This window comes from Periophthalmus magnuspinnatus, chromosome 13, assembly GCF_009829125.3.
Source record: "Periophthalmus magnuspinnatus isolate fPerMag1 chromosome 13, fPerMag1.2.pri, whole genome shotgun sequence".
NCBI lineage: Eukaryota > Metazoa > Chordata > Actinopteri > Gobiiformes > Gobiidae > Periophthalmus > Periophthalmus magnuspinnatus.
Window position 1 is genome coordinate 25,634,101 of NC_047138.1, and position 7,817 is coordinate 25,641,917.

The following is a 7,817-nucleotide window of genomic DNA, read 5'->3' on the forward strand; positions in this document are numbered from 1 at the left end:
ATACAAGAATCACTTTTCAGAACATGTTTGTGCAGATCTAAACTACAGGGTTAGACGTTTTTATGCAGAACGAGACCACATGGACACACAGGGACATTTCAGAACATGTTTGTACATATTTAAACTACAGTTAGCAGTTTTTTATGCAGAATATGACTGCAACCTTTGCAATTTGCTAATTGCATCCATTCAACTTGTAATTTCAATTTGATAGATATTAACCTTGTAGACCTACCCCCATTTTGATCCCAACAGGTCTGATCTCCTGCCTAGAGCATCTGGCTCTTTTTGTTCAGTTGAATTCAAGGACGACTATGTAGACCTAGCGCGTTCTTGCACCTGCTCCTGAACTCGAAGCTGGAGAAGAAGTATACCACTGGATCCATCGCACTGTTCAGGTAGGTCAAGCTCACAGTCAGAGAATAGATTATTGCCATCTGTTCAATTTCTGCACAGCTCTGTGTTGCCATGGTTCTCGCTTTAATCCAAATCACGAGCTGGGTAATGTTACTTGGAAGAAAGCAGACGGCAAAGAGAATGACAATTGATATCATGACCGATAATGCTTTTTTCACTTGGGCGTGTTGGGCGATCCGCCTTTGCCGCAGGTGCTGGACGATACTCACTGTAGAGAACAGAATCACCAGGAAAGGCAAATAGAACGCTAACAGAAATCCCAGTCTCTGCCCGGACATGGTGTGGTTCCGTTCACACTGGCTGCTGAAGTCTCCACAGTAGCCCTTATTGTATTTGTGTAAAGTGAAGAAGATGCTCACCACGACTGTTAGGAGCCAGAGAACCGTGACTCCACAGGCAGATTTGTAGACGCTCATAGAGTTAACAGGGTGATGAGGATGAACCACACGCATGTATCTGTCCAACGCAATCCCTATTAGAAACAACGTACTCCCGCAACGATTCACACCAACAAGGAAGTGACAAATGTTGCAAAAGGTGCTTCCGAATTTCCACTGGAAGTTGGAGCTGTAGTAACTGATTCGGAATGGTAAGGCCATGAGGAGCAGAGTGTCAGCCAGAGCCAGGTTGAAGAGCAGGATCATGCTGCTCCTCCAGGGCTTTAGGTGGAGGCAGAAGATCCATAGAGCAAAGCCGTTCCCCATGACTCCCAAAGTGAATGCCACATGCTCAGGACTGGAGGGAGGACAGAGCTGAGCATGGTACTGTTATAGGAGCAATTCATCTTGAAGCGTGCTCTCTGCTGATGCAGCACAAACTGAAAAAGGAAACCACTGCTTCCTCCTTCACACGTCTGTTCTCACCACCTTCTATTACTTGCACTTCCTCATCGTCTGGCCCATGATGTCACCCAAACATTATAAAATGACGTCTGTGTAGACCCTCAGTCGTCCAGGTCCGATCCATAGCAAAGTGAAGTTAAATCTGTCAACTGGACAAATCTTGTAGAAGTGAAGACGTTTCGCTGCTCATCCAAGCCGCTTCTTCTGTTCTGGTCAGATTGCTGGTGGCCACTGCCTTTAAATCTATCTGAGGGGAGAGGCTAACCACACTGAAACTGTAAAGAGCTATTGTCTCCAGTTTCAGGTAAAACTACCCTATTCAGCCCTTAACGACCCTGCTACTGTTCTCATTGTTCTGGGTCTGAGGATGGTGTTATAAATGGGGGAGAGATTATGTCTCAGGCCCCCATTTCTGTTTAAGGAAGGATTCTCTGTCCTAACAAAAATAGCTTCTTTAACTCCTCTCTCAAACCATTTCTTTTCTCTGGCTAAGATCTGAACTTCACTATCTTCAAAGGAGTGGTTAGTGGCTTTGAGATGGGGCATGCCCAATGACCAACATTGGGCATGCCCTTCTTTTGTCTCTAGACCATGTGGTGAACCAGATGAACACAAAATGAATACTGTAATTGTATCCTTGGGCAAGACAATTAACCAACCTATCCACCAGTGTCTCTGTACACTGGTGTGTGAATGTGTGTGTGAATGGGTGAGAGGTGGGAAAGCACTATTTAAAAATGTGACCATTTACCATTTATGATAAATTAAGAAAATTAAATAATTGAAGTGGCAAGTGAAACAATGGGACAAAGTGACTAAACCTACTTTGGTCCCATTTCAACTTCCCAAAATTTGCAGCCTGCAAAACGCTTCATAAATGTTACTTCCTGGTTGGACACAGACAGCAGATTTGACCGTTGTAATTTCTAACCATTAACAACCATACTGTTCTTAAAATTTGTTCGCCAAAAATAAATACAAAATAAATAGCCCTTTTAGATAGCCCTTTTAGAACTCAGCATTAATAATAATAATAATAATACATTTTATTTATAACGCACTTTACATTTGACATCAAATCTCAAAGTGCTACAATGCAAAAAGACTTTAAAAACAGAAGACAATTAAAAATCAATGTAAAAGCAATAAAACAATAGCCGGTGTTTATCTGTAGGCCAGGGTAAAAAGGTAAGTTTTTAGTCCTCTTTTAAAAGTATCCACCGTCTGTGGAGCCCTGAGACGGTCTGGAAGGGCGTTCCACAGACGGGGAGCAGCCACTGAGAAGGCTCTGTCGCCCATGGTCTTGAGCCGTGTCCTGGGCATGACCAGACGGTGCCGTTGGCCTGACCGAGTCTTAGTGGTGGTGTGTGGTGTGAGCAGTTCAGTGAGGTAAGTGGGGGCCGCATCGTGGAGACAGTGATGGGTGTGCAAGAGGACTTTGTATTGAATGCGGAAATGAATGGGGAGCCAGTGCAGAGAGTGAAGAATGGGGGGTGATGTGCTCGTGTTTACGCACCCTCATCAGGATCCTGGCGGCACTGTTTTGGACATACTGGAGCTTTTGAATGCTCCTGCCAGAGATCCCGATGAGGAGTGCGTTACAGTAGTCCAACCTGGAGGAGACAAAGGCATGGACGAGCTTCTCTGCAGCAGGGAGGGAGAGAGAAGAGCGAAGTTTGGAGATATTACGAAGGTGAAAGAAGGCAGTTTTGCAGATGGAGGTGACATGATTGTCAAAGGAGAGGTGGGGGTCAAATTTGACCCCCAGGTTTGTTACAGAGGGAGACAGGGGAATGGTGTGTCCGACAAATGAAACAGAGGTGATTGGAGAGGAGCGAAGTTGATGAGAGGTACCAGTTTGGATGGCTTCTGTTTTGGAGCCATTTAGCTTCAGGAAGTTTTGACTCATCCACGCCTCTATCTCCTCCAGGCAGGAGCTGAGATGGGAGACTGTGGCAGAGGGGGTACAAGAAGGAGAGATGGTGAGGTAGAGTTGTGTGTCGTCAGCATAGCAGTGGAAATTTATTCCATGCTTGCTGACGACACGACTGAGGGGAAGCATGTAAATGGTGAAGAGGGTTGGGCCGAGAACGGAGCCCTGGGGGACCCCACAGATAACAGTGTGGGGTCTGGATCTTGCTTCCCCCAGAGCTACGTACTCGGTTCTGTCAGCGAGGTAGGAGTGAAACCAGTGAAGGATAGTGCCAGAGAGACCTGTGTAATGCTGGAGACGGTGTAGGAGGATGTGATGGTCTATGGTGTCAAACGCAGCAGAGGTCGAGAAGAATGAGGAGGGATGTGGAACCGGAGTCAGAAGCCCTCATCAGGTCATTGGTGACTCTGATGAGGGCTGTTTCTGTACTGTGGGAGGAGCGGAAACCAGATTGAAAATTTTCATACAGGTTATTAGATTTGAGGTGGTGGTGGAGCTGGGAGGAGACAACTTTTTCTAGGATTTTTGCAAGAAATGGGAGGTTTGATATTGGTCTGTAGTTTGACAGAGGTTTGGGGTCCAGCGTGGGTTTCTTGAGGAGGGGTTTGACAATGACAGTTTTGAGGGTGCTGGGGACATGGCCTGTTTCTAGGGAGGTATTGATTATTTTTGTGATGAGGGGACTGATGGAGGAACAGTGAGTTTTGAGCAGGGGTGATGGGAGAGGGTCGAGTGGGCAAGTGGCTGGTTTAGATTTATGGATGATCTTCTTGACTTCCTGCTGCGCTGTGACAGTGAAATGGGTGAGTATGTTTGTGACTGGTGTCAAGGGTAGGTCGAGTGTAACTACTAGACTAAGTCCTTTTGAAACTTATCTTAATCAACTACCTCTTGAGTGATATGAAACTATGGTTAATATTTACCACATGTTCTATTACACCAAACAAAGTAGTATGTGTTGTTTATTTGTACAGGGAGAGCCCAATGAGAGCACCACTCTTTTTCATGAGCTCCCTATTAAAATACAGAACAGTACAAACAAAAACAAAACACATAATTGCATAGGTCCATTTAAAACAATAAAACAGTAGCAGGTGTGATTATAATATTGATCACCAGATTATTCAAGTGCTGCAATCTATCCAATTTTGCATGTCCTCGAAATGTATTCCATTTTTGAAAGCAAAATAACCAAAAGCTTTTTTTCCCCCATTTCAGTTCTAGTGCGCCTAGTTTTTAGACGTTGAAGGGTATGCTAAGTAATAAAGCTTCTTAGTTGCATCACATAAACATATATCAAAATACTGAATGCATATTAGTTCGAATAAAGCTTTTTAGGTGCATTATATATACATATATATCAACACACTCAATTCATATATCCTTTGAATGTTGTATCCTTTTGAAGTTTGTTTAACGAGCACCATTTTTATAGTAAATTTTGAGCACTGGCTTGATACTCTAACACTGAAACTATTCATTCATTAATGTATCCTTTTGAAGATAGTCTAACGAGCACTATACTCTAACACTGAAACTAATCATTCATTATAATAGTCCTCCTTTAAAGACAGCATTGTGTATTTTGAATTATGGGAAGCAGTTGGGTGCTTTGCAGAAACTCCTTTACAGAGATAAGGCAGCCGGAGGAGACTCAAGGCCGAAAAACAGACCGGTGCAGTCGGGGAGGTTCGAGAGAGGTGAATGAGGCCGGAAGGAGGAACTAAGGCGTCAACCTGCTCAACATAATATTTGCATATTCATGTTGCATTTCATCCCCTGGGTCGAGGGAAAGGCAGACAGACCGCCTGCTGCATACATAGGCCCCGAGGGATAGATTATTTGACCCCAGGTACTGTATTAGATTGTAACTGTCAGGGGAATACATTTTTGAGATTTGAACTGATCGAATCCAGTCGTCATTTTGATAGAACACGCCTAACAACATAGACAATCATGAGATCTTGTATTAAAAATTCATCAAGTGAGATACTCAGTCTATCGTCATAGTCCTTCAGAAATACATTTTATACAGTGTTGTTCTCTTCTGACAGATAGCAATGGCCAACCTACATTTCCATAGAGTGTACAGTGATGGGTTTTAAATTCATCATCTGTTATGAAATTGAAAGGCTGAGTGAAAGACTTTATTTCACATAGAAAAATACCACAAACCACACCACGTCGATGACATAGAGAGATTCTTCTTTAGAACTCAGTGGTCCTTCCTGTATTTTTGTCATTTAATTTCCACAAACTGCCGGTAATTGCAGAAATTTTAACCACAAACCAAGTTAAATATCTGCATTTTTAATCTTTATAAGGTCATTCTATCACAGAATTTTAAACAGTAGACTATTCAGAATGTTGTAACATCACATGAACACAACCCCAAAAACCCTTCATAAAATCACGCAGAGGTTGGTAGAGCAGCCAAAAATTGTACCCAAGTATGAATAACGCTACATCAAAATAATACTACTCCAGTAGAAGTACAAAGTCGTGGTCCAAGAAATTATTCAAGTAAGCATAAAAAAGTATTTGGAAAAAGTATTACTCAAGTAAGAGTAACTTAAAAAGTAATTGTCAGGATGAATATCTGATTTATAATTTGAATTTAATATAATTTGAAGAACTAAATATTAAAGATGAGGTATTTTCTTCTGTGGGGTATTAATCATGTCTATTCCTTAGTATCGAAATTTGGAGTTTGAAATTTTAGTGTCATGACAACACTACAACAAAGACATGATGGTCACAATAAGAAAATCATGTGTTTAAAATGGCCACAGGAAATTAACTCTTTACATGTATAATAATAATAATAATAATAATAATAATAATAATAATAATAATAATAATAATAATAATAATTAAAACTGCAAGCAGTGATAAAGGCCCTCGCCACCCCTTGCGACCGCGGAGTACACGCCACCGCGGAGATCCTGCCTTTCGTTCCCGCTTACATCGCTCCTCCCCCCAAAATCAGCGACTGAGTAATACTACTCCATTCATTCCAATGAGACCATTTATGACATTGTCACGCCTGCACGGTTGAAATAGAGGTATGTCTTCATTGGCTTTTTTGTTCAGTATGATGAGAGGAATATGTGTACCAAATTTCAATGGTCTATGACAAAGTAATAATTTTTCATCCCTATTTAACCAAAACCCATGTATTTCAATGAGAAATGTCAGACGTTGCCATGGCAACACCTTTGAAAAATAGAGGTATGGTGTCATTGACTTTTTTGTTCAGTATCGGAATAGGGATGTCATGCCAAATTTCAAATGTTTGTGACAAAGTAATTTTTTTACGTGCCATTTAAAAATTTCAAGGGGGCGCTGTGGAGCAATGTAATATTTGATATGTGTAAATTGCATATCTATTCACTCAGATCAAGAGTTTGAATAAAATGTATATTAATGCCGGAAAATAGGACACTGCATGTTCAAGTTACGGATCATTTAGTATTTCAAAAAAATTGTTTTTTTTTGAAGGCTGGCCACACCCACGTTTTATAACTTAAAAAAATTTAGGAGAGTAGCCTATAATCCTACATGAGTCTAATTTATTTTGACCAATTCGCAAGTTTCTTGAATGAAAATCAAATGTGCAAAAAATTCAAATGTGTGAGGTAAAATTTTGAAAAAATGGGGTTCCGCCCACAATGGCCGACTTCCTGTAGGGTTTAGGGTGGGGTCATAATATAATTTTTTACTTGTCTTGACATGTTCTATGTTTGTACCAAATTTCATTTGTCTACGATGAAAAAGGTCTGTCATTGCCGCAATGTATTTCAAATTTTGAGGTGGCGCTATTGAGTCATTTTGACACATTAATTTTTTTGAACATCAAAATAATTAATTTTTCACCAATCTTGAATTTTGGGTCCAATAAAATTGACTTTTCGTTAACGTTCAGGGGGTCAAAAGTGGATTCAAAGTCGCGACCAAAATAATATTAATAAGAAGAAGAAGAAGAAGAAGAAGAATGGAAACGCATTTTCCACCCATTATTTTTCTCCTAAGCCATAACAGCTACAGTCATGTGACTTTCTCACATTGTGCCCCATCACAAATAAGGCCCCTGTGAATTTTTTCACACGTCCACGACAAATCGCTTGTCTTCTACGAATTTTTGAAAATGAAATTTGAAGAGGGCGCTAGAGAGCCATTTTGTGAGAGAGTGCCTTGATTTGCATACCATTGCGTTCAGCTCACAAATGTGCATAAACGCTGTATTAGCGTTTTCCCAACAAAAAATGTGTGAAAGAGAAATATTTTATTGAAATATTGCAAAAATTGCGATTTTGTTGAAAATTCACCCTGACCACACCCAAAGTCATAATCAAAATGTAATTGTTAATCATTAATCACACATGGGTTTAGAGGGATTTGGCCAAATTTGAAGTGTTTATGATGAAAACTGGGCGAGAAAATGTCCTGAATGCGAGGATGTGCACTTTTGTCGTTCCCGGGTTTGATCCAATATGGCCGACTTCCTGTACATTTTAGGGCGGGGCCATAATATCATTTTTGTCATGTCCCGACATGTACTATTTTTTTATGTGAGTTTCGGATTTTTACGTCGACTTTTTTCCGAGGCGGGCTCCCATTGGCCC

At 41.0% G+C, this 7,817-nt stretch overlaps 1 pseudogene; it reads right to left on the bottom strand.

Moving 5' to 3' along the window:
* Positions 1-302: 302 nt before the first annotated feature.
* Positions 303-1,201, bottom strand: LOC117379862 (hydroxycarboxylic acid receptor 3-like; annotated as a pseudogene).
* Positions 1,202-7,817: the final 6,616 nt, after the last annotated feature.